The sequence below is a fragment of the Chroicocephalus ridibundus genome, chromosome 8 (assembly GCF_963924245.1).
Source record: "Chroicocephalus ridibundus chromosome 8, bChrRid1.1, whole genome shotgun sequence".
Taxonomy (NCBI): Eukaryota; Metazoa; Chordata; class Aves; order Charadriiformes; family Laridae; genus Chroicocephalus; species Chroicocephalus ridibundus.
In genome coordinates, this window is record NC_086291.1 from 5,656,381 (window position 1) to 5,675,092 (window position 18,712).

At 47.6% G+C, this 18,712-nt stretch overlaps 1 long non-coding RNA gene across 1 annotated transcript; it reads right to left on the bottom strand.

The window, feature by feature from the left end:
* Positions 1-236: 236 nt before the first annotated feature.
* Positions 237-15,069, bottom strand: LOC134519954 (uncharacterized). Its single transcript, XR_010072335.1, has 7 exons — positions 14,473-15,069; positions 8,465-9,822; positions 7,348-7,457; positions 6,885-6,987; positions 6,139-6,297; positions 4,221-5,512; positions 237-574 (listed from the first exon to the last, which is right to left on the bottom strand). It is a non-coding gene; the product is annotated as an uncharacterized LOC134519954 (long non-coding RNA).
* Positions 15,070-18,712: the final 3,643 nt, after the last annotated feature.

The following is an 18,712-nucleotide window of genomic DNA, read 5'->3' on the forward strand; positions in this document are numbered from 1 at the left end:
CAGTGGGGATATCACCCATCTGCTGCTGCTCTCTGTTCTCCTTCCCCGCCTGCCCAGCAGCCTCTGGCAATGCAGAAGAACTGCCCAATGTTTTGCTTTGCTTTTCTTCACCTGTTGAAATGCGCAAAGCAGTTCACAAAAACCAAGAAAAACTTCTTTGGACTTAGAAGCAGCCATCTAAGGGAGATGCAATGTTGTGGTAGCATGGGAAATTAAATTCAATCGCCCAATAAAACCCCAGACGGGGTTTTTTATATAGTTATCAAGAGCGCATGGGAAAGCCAAAGTCAAAGGCTGGAGAGATGTCCTAATTTCACAGCAGCCCCTCGCGATGTCTTTGTTGGTTCAGGCCACGTTGCTGTTCACCCACCGCACCATCCCACAGCAGCCAGCATGCAGATTTCCGTCTCATCCGTCGTTGCTGCATCAGCAATGACCTGGGGACTCTCGGCTGATAGGAGGTACCTGGACAGGACGGGATCCATAACAGGGGCTCCAGGTCTCTTCGGGGTGGGACAGTCGGTTTTTAGTGTCTTGCTGACGCTGTGTGCATGACTGAAGGTTTGCAGTCCATCTAGTGGGAAAGAAAGAACAACATTTTCACACCAGTCCTGCTCACTGACTCTTTTCTGCCCACTAGCAACACGTGTGCAGGAGAATTCCCTTCACCAAAAGGTAGTGCTGCGACCGGGGAAGGAATACCTTGGATTTATCCAAGAACCTCACTTACAGGCACATGGTTTATTCTCCTCAGGACGTGTTGGCTTTTATCATTCAACAGGCCATGGAATTGTTTTCCCTAACATCCCCTTAAGAAGGATGTATTTTTCAAAATACTGCCATTCCCTTCTCTAAAACAGGTTTTGATGTGGCTACTTCAAATCAAAACCAGGAGCTTTCCTCCCCTCACGCCCACCGACTTAAAACCTTGCCCCCGATGCCAGTGGTTCAGAACTATCCAAATAAAGCAGTTGCTTTAAGGACTGTTTTCTTTTCCTCTCAGGCTCCTTCTCCAGACGCTATATTGTTTGTGGAAAAAGAGTTCTCTGGGTGGGTCATTTAGCTGTCGTGGTTAAGAAGCTGTATTTGAAGTCTGGTTCTGTGTAGAAGAAAAACATATCAAAACAGCCTTGAAAATACAGTTCACTTTTTTCCCCTCCGTGTCAGGATGTTACCTTTTTCCCTCCGTGAAACAGCTCTTTCCCGTGAAAAACAGCTTCGCGAGGACATTTGCTGGGTGGCTCCGAAATGCAGCGCACGTAACCCTCTTGTCATACCAGGAAAACAAATTACTTCTTGAATAAAGCTGTGCCTATGCGGCTCTGCATTTTAACTTCGCTCGAACGCTTACTCCCGAATATCTTTATATCAGGGAAACATGCTTAATTATTCCTGAGTAATTCTGCCTGCTGGACTGCAATCCCTCAAATTAATGCTATGTGGGATTTTGATGATGATGTTGATTTTTTTCATTTGAAACGATGCCAAGGAGCAGGTTTCCCTCTTCCATCTTCCCCCTCTGCCTTTTGACTTTAAAGCAGATTCTCTGTGCTCCTTAAATAAACACTCCTCCGAGATACTTTTTTACAGAGTGGCATGTGCACCGTGAGCCAAAAATGGCATTAATGCATTTTTCTTCTGCGGCTTTGGAATGACGCGCCTCTAATGTGAATGCGTGTTGCCTCGGAGAACGCTCTGTTTTCTATTCTTGCATTTGATTTTCTGCAGCTGGGAAGCCACGTTTCACAGGTGGTTGGTAAGCTTATTAGATTATTCATAACTGGTTTTATTTCTTTTCTTTACTCTTTTTTTTTTTTTTTTTTTTTAAAGCAATTAAAAACATGTGTCAGAGGAGGCCCGCGATGATTAGAAGCACTGCTGACATCTATTTCCCAGTTACCTTTCGCTGTTTTCACTCGGGTTATACGGAGCCCAGCGTACTCATACGAGCGTGCCGCTTACACATAGACACGGCTCCGAGCCCCCACTGGCCAAAGGAGCAAGAAGCTATTCCTGTTGGAAATAATTTCTTAAAAAAAAAAAAAAAAAGATTTGCTGATAGTTTTTCAGGGATTGCTGTGTGAGAAACTCGTGTTGCTTTCCTGGGACTGAGCAGCAACCACAGCAATAATTATGATAATGATGATGAATGTTTTGAGGCATTTTTCTGCTGATGATCCCAAAGCAGCGACAAACTCTGGGCAAGCAGCGATTCGTCTGCAGGTGAATTCCCCATCTATGGCAGTCTCGCAAGAGGCAAATACACCAGGAAGGGGAAAAATACTGGGGGAGACACTGATGGGGAGAGGTTGAGCCAGCAGAAGAGGCCGGCTCCACACCCCGTTAACACAAATCCCCAGCTGAAATTCAGTCTGGACTACCAGGCTTTGCAAGCCTCCATCGGGATGGTCGCAGCCATGTGTGAGCCAGATACCAGCTCTGCATCTCCTCCAGAGGAGGACTCTGGTAGCTCTCATGTGGCCTGTTCAGCTTCTGGTTCCCAGAGGAGCCAAGGCTGACTTTGCAGAGGTGTTGAGCTTTGACTGGCTCGGATTCAGGCTCTGCATCACCCCTTAGGAATAGTCAGACCCCAAAAAGCTGAGCTGACTTTCAGAGAGGAACTTCTAGCAAAGGAAATGAATTCGTACAGGCTTTTTAAAGTGCTTTTGTTCAAAAAAAAAGAAAAGTAGAATTCGTAGTTGGTTGAAACTGCTGGATTTTTAAAGGATTTGTGCATGGAACAGAAGGAGAAGGGGCAAAAAAAATCACTACCAGAAATAGTAGCGTTGACAGGTGGCACCTCCAGCAAGAAGGTCTTGTGGATATACTGCTTTGCTGATGGCAAAGACGTCAGTACTCTGCAGCTTTCAAAACACTTGAACTTCAGGGCCAACTTCAGGACCAAATTCATAAACCCTTGTATGGGGGATGCCCGCCCCAGCCCAGTCCAGACCTACGGACCGAGCAGAGAAGCGTTGTAAATGGAGCTGGGAGAGGTGCCCACGTGGTGATGGGACCTCTTTTGCTTGGGCACAGGAGCAGCTACTCGCGTGCATAGCCCTGTGGGCCCAAGCAGAGCTGTTTACCAGCTCTTCACCCTGCTCCAGAGCACCACCCATCCCCAGAGCGGTGCACACCAACACACTTTGGGCAGAAAGTCTTTGTCTTCCTCTTCCTCGCTGTGTTTAAGTGACAACCACATCTCCCTGTTGGCTCCTACAGTGCAGCCGCCTGTTTCCACAGTCAGCTAGTAACCCCCTCCTTTTCTCCAACTCTTCTGCTGCTAAATAATTCAGACGCTGAAAAGCTTCCTTTTAAAATGCTTCTGGTTTATTACTACCCTTCATGCATCGCAATTTTCTGCATTGTCTCCTTCTCTGCCTTTGGGTAATTGCTTATACACAGGAAACAAGAACAGGATGGCAAAGTTTGCATGAAATATCTATTCTTGCCTGGGAGAAAAGGCAGACTGCTGACTCAGGCTACGCTCGCAAACAGTCCAAACACTGCAAAATATACAGCCCCGCCGCTCCTCCAGCTGTGCAATTTCCCACTCTAGCCATCCGCCGCGACTTGTTTGCACAATCAGCCTCTTTGGAAATCACCCACCTTGAGGAGCTGCTCTTCGAAAATACCAGGGGGAAAAGACTTTAAAAATGTTTTGGAAGGCAGCAGGTGTCTGAGGTTGAGTAGGCACTTACACCTAACCTCACCCAAGCGCAAGTTGGGGTTGCAAAGTGTGCTGTCTGTGTGGAAAACGTCCCTGATAGCAGCCTTTTGTCATGGCTGGTGGGTACATACGCACTGGTGGAAGCTGCCATGAGCTGTGCTCCTCGGTGACCTTTCCTTCACAGACGGAAATGAACTTCTTCTCTTCATCCTGACATCTGCGAGCAATCTGAGGCGGCTCCATACCACACAGCTTGGTTTCCTAACATTTTGGTGAGGAAAGATCACGTGGGATGAGCTGAACGATATTTTCCAGTTTGCCCATGGGTCTCACCTCTGGTTCTAATCACTTCCTGGAAACCAACAGCATGGCTATGGTGTATGATCAGAGGAGAAGCCAGATTTACTCAGCTATCTTTTATTTCCCCCCCCCAAAAGGCTCTTCAAACTTGTGTGAATTCCTACTTTTCAAGTGAGAAGTTAGTGGGAGGGCTTCATTAAGTAGTCATGGAAACACCTACGGGAAAGAAACAACCTAAGAGCCAACTTACTTGGAAGTGAAAGAACAAATCTGGCCTCAATCAGGGGAATCTGGAGTCATTCTGGGATTTTATTGTGCAAGGACCAGTCGTCTTACCCCAGAAGTCACCCGGTTGCCTGGCTGAAGGTCCGTTCCTACTACCTCAGGCACTTTGCAGCTTTTCCACTTGTGAGCTTTGTCTTCAGAGACATTTCCCGGAGGGTGAGGAGAGGTGGACTGTGCTCACAGGTCTGTCCCTGATGCCCCTCGTAGCCCATGGAGGTCACGAGCAATGTCACGCCCCAGAACGTGCTCTGCTGGCTTAGTCAAGGCCAGATTCCCCGGGAAGGCTGGGATCCGGGAGACAGCACTTCCACCCTGCCCAGCCGCGTCCGTTCGGCATACGCTGCCTGGTGCTGCTCAGCCCCCATCTCTGCCCTGGCTGGGACTACCCCCGGTAATGATGCTCCTACGGATACCGGGAATAAAGCTCTAGTTAACCTCAGTGAGATCAGACTTTGTTCGGCTCAGAGCGATTCTGAAAATCCCATTTGTCTCTTCTTGGTCCATGGGTTCCCCCCCCCCCCGGATGATTTCGCTTCCTTTGCCTGCACTGGAGGTGGAAATGTCTTACTGCTGGCTTGTGGTCCTGTAGGATTGCTCATCAGCACCGGGAGGCACAAATAAATAACAGTATACAGCACCACTGGGAGTTTATTGGAGTTAAGATTGGGGTTTTAATTGGCTAATGTAAGGAAAAATACGTTGGGGGTTTTGTGGGTGGCTGGAATCCTGTTGGCGAAGCGAGAAAAAAACCCCTTCTGCCAACAGCCGTGCCAGGGCTTATCTCCTTTCCTCCACTTCTGGTTTATTCACGTTAGATCCATCCCGCTGGATTAGCTGAGCTGCTGGCGTTGCTTGTGCTGCCCGGCTCATCCGCACAGATTGCTTTCACAAATGGCGCGATCTCTCTTCTTTCTCCGATTACTCTGCAAATATCGTTTTATACGAGCAGGTTTTCCAGTCCTCCCAGCCGCACCAAAGCGGCTTTTCCTGGAGCAAGAAGTGAGTCCAAGGTTCCGCCGCAGCCTCGATGGTTAAGTTGGAGCGACAGGGAGCTGCCAGGCAGGCTACATACTTCTCTCATGTTTCACTCCTAGATTGCTCTTTTTTTTTTTTTTTGCAACTTGAGCACTTTATTTTTCCTTGCACAGGACCTGCAGTCACCGATGCTATCTGTGCACGTCCCAGTTCATTCCTAGGGCTCGGCAAAGCTCCCCTCACTTCAGGGAGCTGGGAAAAGATGCGACTCTCAGGTTAAACCTAAAGCGAGCAGTCAGGGAAAAAAAAAAATAAATCTTTCTCTCCCCCCTCCTCCTCCTCCCATCCTTCCCGTGGGCGCTGCTGCTCACCCACGTTTTCCCAAGCGCTTTCTCTGCTTTATTTTCATGGAGTCAAGGAAGCAACTCGCTCTTTGGGATTTACATGCCTTTGAGGTAAAGGCAGAACAGCTTTGAGAGGTGAATCCTTCTCTCTGCTGCCTGCTCTGTGGTTCTCCTCACGACCACGGGAGAGGGATTTTGCAGCTCGAACCTTGTCGCGTCGCTGTCTGAGCTGACACCTCTCCTTTGAAATGGAGAACGTGGCAAGCGGGCTTTGCCCAACGTCTTGCGCCTTAATCCAACTTTTGCAAGGGATTCAAGATTTTTGTGGGCAGCTCCTTTTTTTTTTATCCCTCCCCTGACCCACTTTGCTGCTTCACTTGGATAAATAATTTCTGCAGGGTAGGAAGCGCAGCCAAAGTAAGTAGCTTTTCTCAGTAAAAATATCATAAAAATTATCAGTCTCAGATTCACTTTGAGACTAAATTAAAACTATGCTCAGACATGATGGAAAAAATATCACAAACAAAAACTGCATAAAAAGCCTGGCTACAAAGTGGTTAGTACCTTCCCGAGTTACTCAGTGCTCAGGCAATAAAGTTCTGCTTTCAGTTGGAGTATGAAGGCAAAGCTGGTGTTAAATCTGGAAGCGGTTCTCACCCAAACTTCGCCTGGTGGCCTCATCAATCTTGTATGATCGATTCATCCCATGTTGTCCTTGTAGAGCTGAAAGCAAAACAGAGTGCTAGCAGATTGTTGTTCTGATACCGTATCCCATTATTCCTGAGGGATTCTGTCAAGGGGAGAGAAAGGGACGTTATTGCCTGCTAATCTGGGCCGCTTGCAGGGCGCAGGCTGGAATATCCCGGGGTTTGCCTTTGGAGTCCTCGCAGCGCATGTGGCTCTTGCACACCCAGAGACACCCATCAGGCAGCTCCTGAGACCTCAAGATTTTCCCTTTTGCATTTAAATTCAAGAATGAGAAATGCAGCCCAGTACCTTCCTAGGACACCTGGGTGGGTTTTGGCCACGCTGTAGGAGGAGCGATGGGGTTCCTCTTCCGATACACGGTATCTCCTCCTGTGGCCAACCAACCAAGCGCGTTCCTACCTAAGGACTTGGTAGGAGAAAATTAACATGCCATATCTCAACTGGCATGAAATATGGAGACACCCACTGGTTTTCTTCTCTTTCCAGCCCTCTGTCTTTTTTCCACTTGGTCCTTAGGTGATGCCATTATGAGGAAAGATAGGGTTTTTTCCTCTGAATGTTAGAACTGGTCACCAGATGCCCCGATCCCCCACGGCAGTTACCTGATCACGTCTGCGCACACTGCCAGCGTTCCGAAGCAGCCCGTCTGGAGATCTTAAGAAGCCTGAAGTTATGTCTTTGCTGACTCCAGATAATCAGGTAAAGCTTTGTCCATGCCCCAAGGACAGATAACAAAATAAACAGAGGAATTCAGATAAACTGGAGGCAAAACATAACCTCAAACTCATGTTTTGTTAGTGTGAATAAAGATGACATTTTCACTTGTCATTAAATTTCACTGTGTTGTCCCACCTTGCCTGTTTGGCATTAATAACCATTAAAGTATTTTTTTTCGTACCTTAAACCAATCTGGTAAGGCAATTTCATTTCTTCTAAGCAACACTTGTGGTTAAAAAGCCTTCTTCCATAATGGAAAAGACTGTGAAACATTTACTCATCTGCCCCAATAAAAGCCTGTCTGGGGATAAAGGGGGAAAGGAGAAAGTAATGTTTTCCAGTACTCACCAAAGCTAGAATTTCATATGAAATTTTAATTCATCATCTATTTTTAATCCTAGAGACCCGATCTGGGTAGGAAGATGTTTGTATATCACGTATCCCGCACACACGAGGTGCTGCTCAGAAGAACAGAGACACGTAACTTTTTGCACTTGGCAACTTAAGGCACCCACATATTGAGATATTAATATACTTATATATTGAATTAATAGGATGGACTCCTGCCAGGAGTGAAGTGCATCGCAGGGTGGACCAGCACGCTCTGCTGCCGTTCAGGCACCCCCGCGTTGTCCCTCCACCTGGGATTGCCACACGAAGCGTTGCCCACAGATACCGGTGTCCCCGTCCTCCCCCATAAAGCGCCAGCGCTGGGCTGGGCGGCCGCAGTGAGGTGGCCCGACGCCCCCTTTGGGTTTTGCATCCCCCCCTCTGTTGAGCCCAGCATATTCTGGCTCCTCGAGGATCAGGGTTTCGCAGTTCCCCGTGTGAAGATGAAGCCCGGCGAGCTCAGCCCAGGCAGGTGCAGCGCTCGGTGGACTCCAGCCCGGGGCCAGCTCTTCCCCTTCCCACGGCTGCGTGCTCACCGCTCCATCAGCATTGATTTATTTCCATGCTCGATTTGTAGGAACAAAAGAGCCAGATAAGAAATATGTTTTTAATAGCAATGTCACCAATGAATGCCGAGGATCTTGATATCTGCCATTAAGTAAAAGCAGGGGTGGAATGAGCATCATTTGTCTGTTGCCAGCTTCTCTCAACTGGCTTTCATTTAGAGGAGGAAAAAAAAACCCCAACCATTGCTAGCCAGGTAATAGTGAAATATATTTGTTGTCAGTAACAGGTCAAAATGCAGGGATATGTTATTCACAGCAAGCTGACTTCACATTTTCTGAGCTAAATGCTGGATCCCTTTCCTCAATTATTCACATATGTTTTCTGGTTTAATAATAACCCACATGCTGTCCTCTAAAGAAAGCTTGCAGTTTCATGATGTTCAACTAGAATAGATACGTCTGCTCGGCCATTTCTCGCTCCAGAGGCTGAGCCAGTGAATCTCAGAAATGAAATTAAGAAAAGTGCCAGTATAAAGTGCATCCCGCTAAAATATAAACAATTTACTCACCAAAGACATTGCAAGCGAGGAAAGTTTTAATGATGCAGCCTCAGCGGAGCAACTTAAATGAGAAACAAGGCAAGGCTGACGGTCACACTGTAATAGCTAACCGATGTTTTCCCCCAGCCCAAAATCGCCCCATCGTTCAGCGCGTTTGGAGGCGGCTGCCACTGTGTTCCAGCGTAACATACCGCATTCCACGGTGCAATAGCATGTCTGTAACGTTACATGATAAATGACCACGCTCGCTGCTTAGCAAGTGCTGAGGAACTTTGATGTATGGTTTTGTCTGGTGCGCGGCATGTGACAGCAGAATTGCCCGGCTAAACCAATGTGTGCTCCGGTCTGAACAGACACATCGTTCCTGTTACCGGTGCGGGAGCTGCATGGCAGATGTCTGTCTTTCCTTCTTGCTCTCTTTCTTCCTTCCACCCTCTCTGCTTCAGGCCTTCTGCAAAGCAAATTACTTTTCTGCCCACGTAGATTTGGGCGGCTTTTCTTGGTTCTTACCCCTTCAGTCCTGCGGGGGTGCAAGGCTTCGTTCACCTCCCGAACAGCAAAGGCACAATTAAAATAGCAAGCGGGAGCTGACCTTGTGTAACACCTCTTTGTTCGCTGCTTCAGAGTTACCATATAGCTGGTGATCAGAGCCATGGGCAGGTTCTACAGCTGATCCATAATAGAGAAATTACTGTCTGTTACCCCAAATAAAAAGCATAAGGATGGTAAGGGTGGAGTCCCTCTAGGAAAAGCGGAGTTCAGTGGCAGTAGGCATGGCTGGAGCCAGATAAGGACTAATTTGTGCAGTCAGGGACGCACTAGGCAAGAAAAGAGGGGTGGGAACAGCCATGGTCAGAAAGTCCCATTCCTGAAATCTCCTGCTCACATCACCATTCCTGTCTCATTTCCAGCTCTGTGGCAGCAGGGAGGTGCCAGCTCAGGAGACATCACCACGATGGGTGATGCTGTGCTCATCATCATTACAAATCCCCTTGGCAGGTGCTGGATCCCGAGAACTGGGCTGCTCACCAGTGGGGGTTTCAGTTTCCAATTCAAAAAACAAACATTTTGAGAACACAGATGGTATCGACATAACCAAATCCCATGTTCTCCCCGGAAAAAAGTTCAGTGGGAGATTTTTGACCATCACCAAATACACTTTCAACCAAGGGAGCTTAGTGATCCCCCAAAGATGAAAGACCGAGGAGTTTTGGATTCCCATCCTCTGGGTGATGCCTCAGCAGTCCGGCATTAGAGAGCATCCTGCGACTCGAGAGCCCCCACATTCTTAAAGTGATCGCTTTCAAATGTAATGCGGTAAAACCTCATATGATTTCCATATGTCCTGCTGCCTGAATATTTTGCAACTGATTCACGATGAAAAAAAAAAAAAAAAAACCAACAACTTATAAACACATTATCTTGACAGGAGCAATTCCTGAAGTAGCAGGAGATACGATAGCAGAGACTTTGAAAGGAGGTCATTATTATCCAGTAGCATTTTTCACTGCATGTCTATGAAATTTATGTCAATGAGTCACATCCTTTCAAAAGAAAGAATGAAAAGTGCCCTGTAGGACAGGTGAGCTCCTCCCCAAGCCTCCCCGTGACTATTTAGCTCCAGAGCTGCTTGCAGCCCTGCCAGCAAGGCTATTAGCTGAACAAGCCACAGATCCAGATGCCTCGGCTGGGAAAGAAAATGATCCAAGCTTCGACATATGGGTTTTGCTACAGCTGCAGCCGCAAGTGCTGACTCCTTTGCTGGAGGACGCAGAGGGGCCAGATGGAAAGAAAAGCAACGCCGCCACTGCTGCCCACAAAACCGGACGATTCGAGGCAGCCGGCGATGAAACGGCACGCATGCTTCTGACAGCACGTAACTGCCCGTGAGAGCATGGCTCCGGGGGTGACACGGCCCTTGCGAGCTCCAAGTGCTGTGCACAGGATGCAAAAGCCTCAAGGTCTGCCAGCCTGGGCCTCCCAAGCGGTCCCTGCGCGGCTGGAAGTTGTTCTGTTTCAGCTGGGGACATCTCTCCCCTCTGCGCTAAAGGATTGATATTGACGCTCAAGATTATTTTTTTTTTTTTTTATTTCAAAATAACAAACTGGTTTTTGCTGTCCATTCCGCCTGAGGTCCTCCTCAGAGGGACCTGCTTTCTGGAGAAGGCTGGGCACATGCTTCCCTGCAAACCCCTGCCTGGAGCCACTATCACAGCATCATGGGCGGTAACTGGGACTGTATCTCTGGAGCTGTCCTTAGACCAGTCTGTCAACAGAGTAACATGTTGTGTGCATCTGCCACGCTTCAGAGACGTGGGAGAACCCGTGTGGCACAGGGAGCCAGGGCAGCAGTCCCAGCAGAAGACAACCTGGAGCAGCAGCTCCAGGCTCAGCAGCTCTGCACTGCTCACGGAGGCTTTGGCTCCTCTTGCTTCAGTACAGAGCTGAAACCCCTGTGACAACCTCAGCCGTAAGCAAAACTGATGGTTTACGGCCTCATCTCAAACACAGCATGGATTTCTGCTGGTTGGCCCTGGTTGGATCTGTCTGCCTACTCGTGCTTTGCAGGTTCATTTAACCCCTCCCGACTTCATACCCCGCTTTCTTCCCGTGAAAAGCAGCAGATGTTCCTCTCTGCACCTGGTTTCAAATGTGAGAGTGCTCAACCCCTCCAAAGCAAGGTGTTTCAAATGCCACTTCTGCAGCGCCCAATCTGGAATTATCCCCAAATGGCGGTCCTAGCCTTAAGAAGAATTGCAAAACTGATCGACAGCTGAATGACAGAGCTAGCCTGGGAAAAAAAATCATAGGTGGAATCAGACTTGGATGATCTACATACTGATGTAGATGGAGGACTTCAAAATCTGAAGCAGAAGGGGAACAACAGGCTCTTGGCCCTAACCACTGGTCAAGAGCGTTTCTCCTGGGATGCCAACGGACTCAGTTCTCATACACGGCACACAACTGACCTGCCTTGAGTCCATCCAGGTGGGATTTAGCATTGCCCTGAGACAGGTCACAGAAGCTCAGCTGTCCCCTGCAAGTCTCTTGGATTCCCATAAAGAAATTTTGGGTTAAGTTAGTGAATCCTTGAGAAGAGCCCTCATTTATCTCTCTCCTTCCTGTATATTTACTTCCCGTCTTACGGAAGCGCGTCCCTACCTTTAACCGGGAATCGGGAAGATAACTAATGCCAGCAGGGGAATTAACTCCTCCAAACACCTGGCAGAAGCTGGCTAGATCGCGCGTTTTCAGTGTGGAGGCTGGTTCAGCTCTTTGTGAATTTGTAGTAAATCAGCACTTCGTAATAAGAACAAATGTTTCATTCTCACTTAAAAATTACTACAGTTAGAGGCTTGTAATGTGTAGTTTTCATGCAGGGGTTACATGACGGGAACTTAAATCTGTTCCATTTTCATCTATAATTTAAAACGTGTCGTTTTGATCGATGAATTAGTAAAGGAACCCAGGATAATTTTGAAACTACCAGCTTAGTAAAGTTGCCTGACCTTGAAAATAACCTTTCCAGTTTAGAAGCCTTTAATAGCTTAACTATTAGCTAATCTCCTAGGAAACTTTTTCCCTGGGCAAAACTAGTATGGAAATATAACACCAGTAATAAGGTTTCCGTCTTTCTTCTATCTTGATCTTTTTAATTAATTGCCACTCAGTAAAAACAGAAGACTGGGAGGCAGGGGATAAAAATCCTTGCAAGGGGAGGGCAGGAGTTAACCGTAGGCTGTTTCTATCCTTTACCTGCCTTTTTTGCATAGATTCATTAGGTGCTGAAATATATTAGCAATTGTTAAGGCATAACTGCTGCTTGATTGCTTGACACTTTTGGCTGAAAGCTGTGAAATAGATCACTTTTGTAATGGAAAAAAGCTGCTCCTGCTTATAATGAGCAAACATTTTAAAACCTTGAACGCTTTGCAGGGCACCTCAACAAGCCCCAGGGAGCTTTTGTGTTACCTTTGTGTTGTAGTTGGTTCTTGGCTTTTGTGGGTTATTTCTTTCTGGGGAAGGGCAGTGGTTTTTCCAAGGGCGACCAAGGACTGCAAATATGTGATTTGTTACAGGAAAAACACAGAGTCGTGCACAAGTGAAGAGGATAGGGTGGAAACTCATGGTCCAGGTGAAACGTGGACTAACAGTAGTCTAAAACAAGTCTTGGGTTCCTAAGCATCCTACTTCGTTCCCCCCCCCCCGAAGTTTTTAATGCCATTTTATCTGACGGCCCTCTAATATAAGCATTATGTGAATTGATGAGAGGATCTCCCTATGGCTTTGCCTGGCTGATAAAGGGCTTCTCGTTTTACTTTACAGGCATTTTGCGCTATGTTTTTTCACACTGTCTGGGGGCGGGGGGGGGGGAAAAAAAAAAAAAAAAGAAAATCCGTTTTTCAGGACTAGCAGCGTGTGACCTTTTCATTACTCTGGCTCTCCGGCAGCCCACCTCCAGGTTCAGCTGATGGCAGTCCTCCTTCCAGTAAAGACAGGGGCATCACTGTGCCAAGCACCCAGGGAGGCCTTGGGTGTCTGCCCTGCTTCAGGTGCCGCTATCCCCGCTGCGTTTCACCCTTTTAACCCTGTTAACTATTGCTGCTCCAGTAATAAGAAGCCAGAGGCACGCAGCTGAAATGAAAGGTCCTTTCAAACGACAAATATGAATGTTGCCATTTAAAAAAAAAAAAAAGAGCCTTTTTTAAAAATTTTTTTTTTTGGTGTGAGTGAAGAGCTTAGTGAGACCTACGCTTATTGGCAAGCATTCCACATCTTTTGCTGGGACAAAGATCACCCACCACGCAGGTGAAGGCACAGTTTACGTAGCAGTAACATGGCTCCTGGATGAAGGCATGCAGAGCTTTGGTGCAAGGGAACGGAGCCACGGGGGCTTCTCTCGGGCTTATCTTTAGCTGCTGAGGTTTATTTTGCAGGTCTGCGCGTCAAGCTTTTTGGCTACGTGAGTGAAGGTAAGTCCCTATCTCAGCGCAGTGACACAACCAGCGTCTGCTCTGGCACCACCCGTCTAGGCTACTGATCTCCAAACATCTCCTTTCCCGCTGAGACTGTGCAGATACCAACCGCATGTGATGGACTGAGCGCAGGGTCCTGCTCTGCGGGTTCTGTTTTTAGTGAAAATGAGCTTCATCCTTGCTCGGCGACTGGTGTTGCCTGGTGACCTTTGAACCGGCACTTAAGCCCCTGGAGCACACAAATTAGACTTCAGTCTGGAAGGACCTCTGCTCCAACGGATGACCTGTTATTTTATCTTGAACAGCGGCAGCCGTGGAGGAGCGTTGGCACATGGCTTTTAGAGCTAATCACTCATGCTCTTTGAGGAGAGCAGGAATTTCGCTCCCTCCCCCTCCAGCAACCTGGGACTTTATTGCAGGTCTGGATCATTTCAGGCTGATCCTTAACTTTTTCTATTTATTTCCCCTGGGCTCAAACTTCTGATACAAGCCCTGGACCTCTCTAGCACACATGATGGAGGCTTTTCACTCGAGCCCACTGAACCCAACCCTTTCCCTGCTGCAGGTCCCCGTTATCCCCCTCCATGAGCCACCTCTCATGTCTGTCACCCTTCTGGGATCTCCCCACCAAACCCTGAGTCTCCCATACCAAAATCCTGTCTTCTTGCCTCTTTCAATACCATCATTCATCCCTGATGATGCACAGGCGTCAATACAAGGAAGAGGTGAGAAGCAGCTCCCCCACTTCCTTTCTCTCCTATCAAGCCTATAGGGAAAGCCTGAGGCTACAACCAAATTAGAGAGGGGAATGTCCATTTTTTATCACGCCCTGAGGCTTCTAAATATTTGTTCTTTATTCAGTCCAGTTCTGCTTTACCTAACAAGGGCTCCAAGAGCAGGGTAGCAACACACATGCTTACATCACGAGAAAATGACAAGTGTCACAGCAAGCTGAGAGAGACCAAGATTGAAACCAAGACCCCTTGTGACTAAATGGTGGAAAGCCATTGGTAACGTGCCCAAACTGACCCCAAAACTTACATGAGAGCACTGGTGAACAGGGTGAGCTCCATGGCTGCTCCAGCTTCCCTCCTCTCCCACTAGATCTAAATCAGCTGTAGGGTCTCTCTAGGGCTGCTGGTCACCACCTCCATCCATCAGGAGGTCTGAGCTGGTGGGTCAGACCTTAAATTGGCTCCTCCAAGCAGGTGTTGATGGCAGGCTCGTTCCAGCCACGGGGTCAGAGCTCACAGGCTCCCACTGGGTAGGATGAGACCCTGTGAGGGAGGAAGCAGGTGCAGGTGTGACCTCTTGGTCTTGCTGGCTGCGATATCAGGTGTGGTTACTGTTAGAAATATATTGAGAGATGCTCAGCAACACAGGACACAAAAGAAATGAATCTGTTGCGTCTGTCCAGAGAGTCTCACAGCAGTGTATCTCCAGCACAGCGGCCGTCACCTCCTTCTCCCATCTACCACCTTCAGGGTGATCCTGCACCTCTGGTCTCTATGGGGTTATCGCTGGACCATTCGCATCCCACGCTGTACGCCCAGTCTGAACACTGGATGCAAACACACAGCTCTCTTGGAGGTCCCTGGGCTAGTGGGACTGTACCTGTCCTCGTAGCAAACTGCCCTGCAACCCACAGAAAAGCCATTTAGCAAAAATGCTCCACTGTAAAGCTCCTGTCTAGTTTGGGACATTGCAACTGCAGAAGAGAATTCATGGCCTCTCGCAGAGGACTGCACTCAAAGTAAATAATATTATTTCAGAAAACAAAATTCATTTTGCAGCCCGAGACCAACTGCAACAGGATACGAAGCAGGGGGAAAAAAGTAAAAATGCCTTGCCCCCGGGGCTATTTATTATTTATACACCACTGTGCCTAGATAAACTCCTCCTTGAAAGAGTAGGACGAAAATAATTCTGCAATGTGGAAACAAACTACCTATTTAAAGTGATTTTATGCCTGAATGGCCTCATTATAAAAACAGTCTGCGTGCAATAACTTTTTACCTTTTTCTATATTATCCAATGAACTGCTTTTTGTCACTCTCACCAGTTTCAGTGCTTTCATGCAACCACCTTGGTGGAAAGCCTCCGCGGTTTCCTTAGAAACGTCTTCCTTCCTGGATGTTGACCCATGGTGGTTGAGGCAGCTAAAACCCTGGAGAGGTCCTGTTCAAACAGGAAAGAGCAGACAGTTTAATGGCCAGCTTTGCAGCTCTGTTCCTCCACAGTTTACAGTAGTTGGGAGCTATATAAAAAAAAATCATAACGAATGTTTCTTTATTTAACGGTCGGCTTTGTGTTGGCGTTTTCGACAAAAGCTGAATCTGTAGCTCACGGGCTGCTGTCGGGCAGCGGTGGGGTAGGGATGGTCCACTTGCAAAGTGTCGGTGCTTGGGAGGCGGCTCCCCATGTGCAAATAGACTTCGTCCTTCGGAAAAAATACATGCTGTGGAGCTTATAGGTACATTCATCAGTCAGTGGCACAAGGGAGGCAGTCTGAGAAGCTGTAAATAACATCACCTTTCAAGTGTTTTGCAGTGCTTGTACATGAATGCTCTGCAATGTCTGAGCAGGAATAAGAGGCCGGGGTCCAGCAGTCCATGAGAGAGCTGGGAAAAACACGTGTGAGGCCAGGATGTTATTAAACTAGGCTTATCTCCAGCTCTGCTCATGGCCAAACACTCATTCTCAGGGACAGGTATCCACCTTATGCGTTGATCACTGCCATTGGCATTACTGGAGATGTTGCTGTCAAAGTTGGAGGAGGCTTTAGGGTGACCCTCATGTGAAGGGACCTGGTGAGACCTTTCTACCATGCACCTCCCACAGAATCGTCCCCACCCACCTAAGCCATCAACAAGAGCAAGCCAATGGGCAGGTCATGCAGGTGTGCACTCTCCAATCTGCTATTCTTGCTGTGTATAGCAGCCACAGACATGGGAAATACATGGTATGAAGAAGAGCAAAATATCTCCAGGACATTTGCGGCCTGGCCCAAGCTGCCCATGGGTCCTGTGGTGAGCATGGCACTCATCCTGTCCCCATCCAAAGGAGGAGAAATGTCTGTTAACTTGAGCACAGTGCTGGTGCACCAGGTCAAAGGACAGCCGGCTTGGAGAGAGCTGGGACCACCTGGAAAAGCCATGGAGAGCTGGCCCAAGGCAGATGGCAGGAGCCGCTACCCATGTCTCTGCCTCTTCTGTGCACCCTCATTCATGGGCAGAAAGTCTGCGTTACATCTCTCTTGCACTCACTTAGCTGCTAAATCTCTAGGGAAATCTTGGTTGCAAGGGCTGGGCATAAGCAGAGAGAATCAACACAGAGGCAAAAAAGGGAGAATTGTAATTAACAACAACAAAAATAAATTACGCAAGACCATTTCTCTTAAAGTTTTTAATAGCAAACATTACAGAGAGCAGGTTTTTCAAGCCAAACAGGAAGGAAAACAAGCAAACAACTACAGCCAGCTAATTCACAGGCTTTTACAAGTCAGGTTATCAACAAGGGACCCACAGACAGGAACTGATGAAGCACAAATCTCCAGGGAAACAGATGAGGTTTTCAAAGAACACAAACACATAAAACCCTAAGATGTACATACATTTATAAATAAGCCCAGGGAAGAGATGGACACCTGATTCCCAGGCTGAGGGTTATGAGCTGGCAGAAGAGTCTGAAGACTTGATCCACACCGTTAAAATATGGAAACGGTTGGGGAGGTAATTTGGGTATTTGCAAATCTTGGATAAGACAGATAGTATTAGTGAGAGTGGCTGCTGCTGGCCTGGATGTGACAGCAGAAGAGGAAGGCAAAGAAAAGCTAAAGAATATCTAGAAATGTGGAGGCCAAGTGTTAGGCAGCTCCATCCTCTCCAAAGGACAGTGATAGTTACGGAAGGGTGCTCCACAGCACTACACGCAATCTCTAGGGTAGAAACACTGCTATTAAGTCATATCAGAAACTACAAGGCTCTTGAGAGATCCCGAGCTCTGCTTCAGGCTGACCTGCCGTGGGCTGAGCTGCTCTTATTCCTTTCCAAACATCTCCCAACCACCAGACAGTTTATATTTCCAATGACACAGTAATGGATAGGGTTTAATACCTACAGGCAAGAGTTAAATGGCCTCTTGGTGATGTGTAAATTAGCAAGTGGACAGTTGCCCCAGAGAGAAATGGCAAACAAATATTTATTAGTTATTTCAAAGAACCACAGCCATAAAACTTCGTCGTTTGACTGCCGAAGTGTTTGTGTTTTTACTAAAACCAATGCTAAAGGTGATGGCTTTATTCCTGACTGAGGTAACATTTGTAACTCTGTGATTTACTGCCTTCAGGTAACAGAAAAAAAGCCCAGAATGTGTTTTAATGTACATTGGCTCTTGCAGTATGCCAAGAAGATGCCAAGAAGGAATTTAAATACCATTTTACACGAGCAAAATTACTGCTGGTTTCACTAAAATATCTGATTTTGGGACTGCTGTGCTTTTTATCAGAGCAATCACCCACTACCTGGGCAAAGGGCTCTGGCTAAATGACGATGTAGTGGGACAAAATGATGTAACAAGGAAGGTGACAGGGAGAGCATCATCATTGGAATGTGTAATAGGGCTCGATACTGGATCCAAGACAACATGGAAGATGGGACAGAGAGGACCCTCAGCAAGTTTGCAGATGACACAGAATGGTTGACGGATTTCCTGCTCTTCGAGGGGTTCTCAAAAGCTGGAGAAATGGGCCAAAGGGAGTCTCGTGATGTTCAACATAGGGAAGTGTTGAGTGAGGAGGAGCAACCCCATGCACCAGAAAAGGCTTGAGGCTGACCATCTGGGAGGCAACTTGGTAGAATAGGATCTGGGTGTTCTGGTGGGCACCAAGTGGAACACGAAGAGACAGAGGTGTACCCTCATGGCAAAGAACACCACCAGCACCCTGGGCTGCATTAGGAAGAGTGTTGCCTTCAGGTTGAGGGAGGTGATCCTTCCCTTCTTCTTGACACTGGTGAGACACATCTAGAGTGCTGGGTCTGGTGTGGAGCTCCCTAGGACAGGAGAGAATGGACACACTGGAGACAGTCCAATGGAGGGTCCCAAAGATGGCTGAGACACCGGAGCATGTCAAACGAGGAGAAGCTAAGACTGTTTCTCTTCTCCCAAGTAACAGGCGATAGGACAAGAGGAAACGACCTCAAGTTTCACCAGGGGAGGTTTAGATTGGATATTAGGAAAAATTTTTACACTGAAAGGGTTATTAAGCATTGGAACAGGCTGC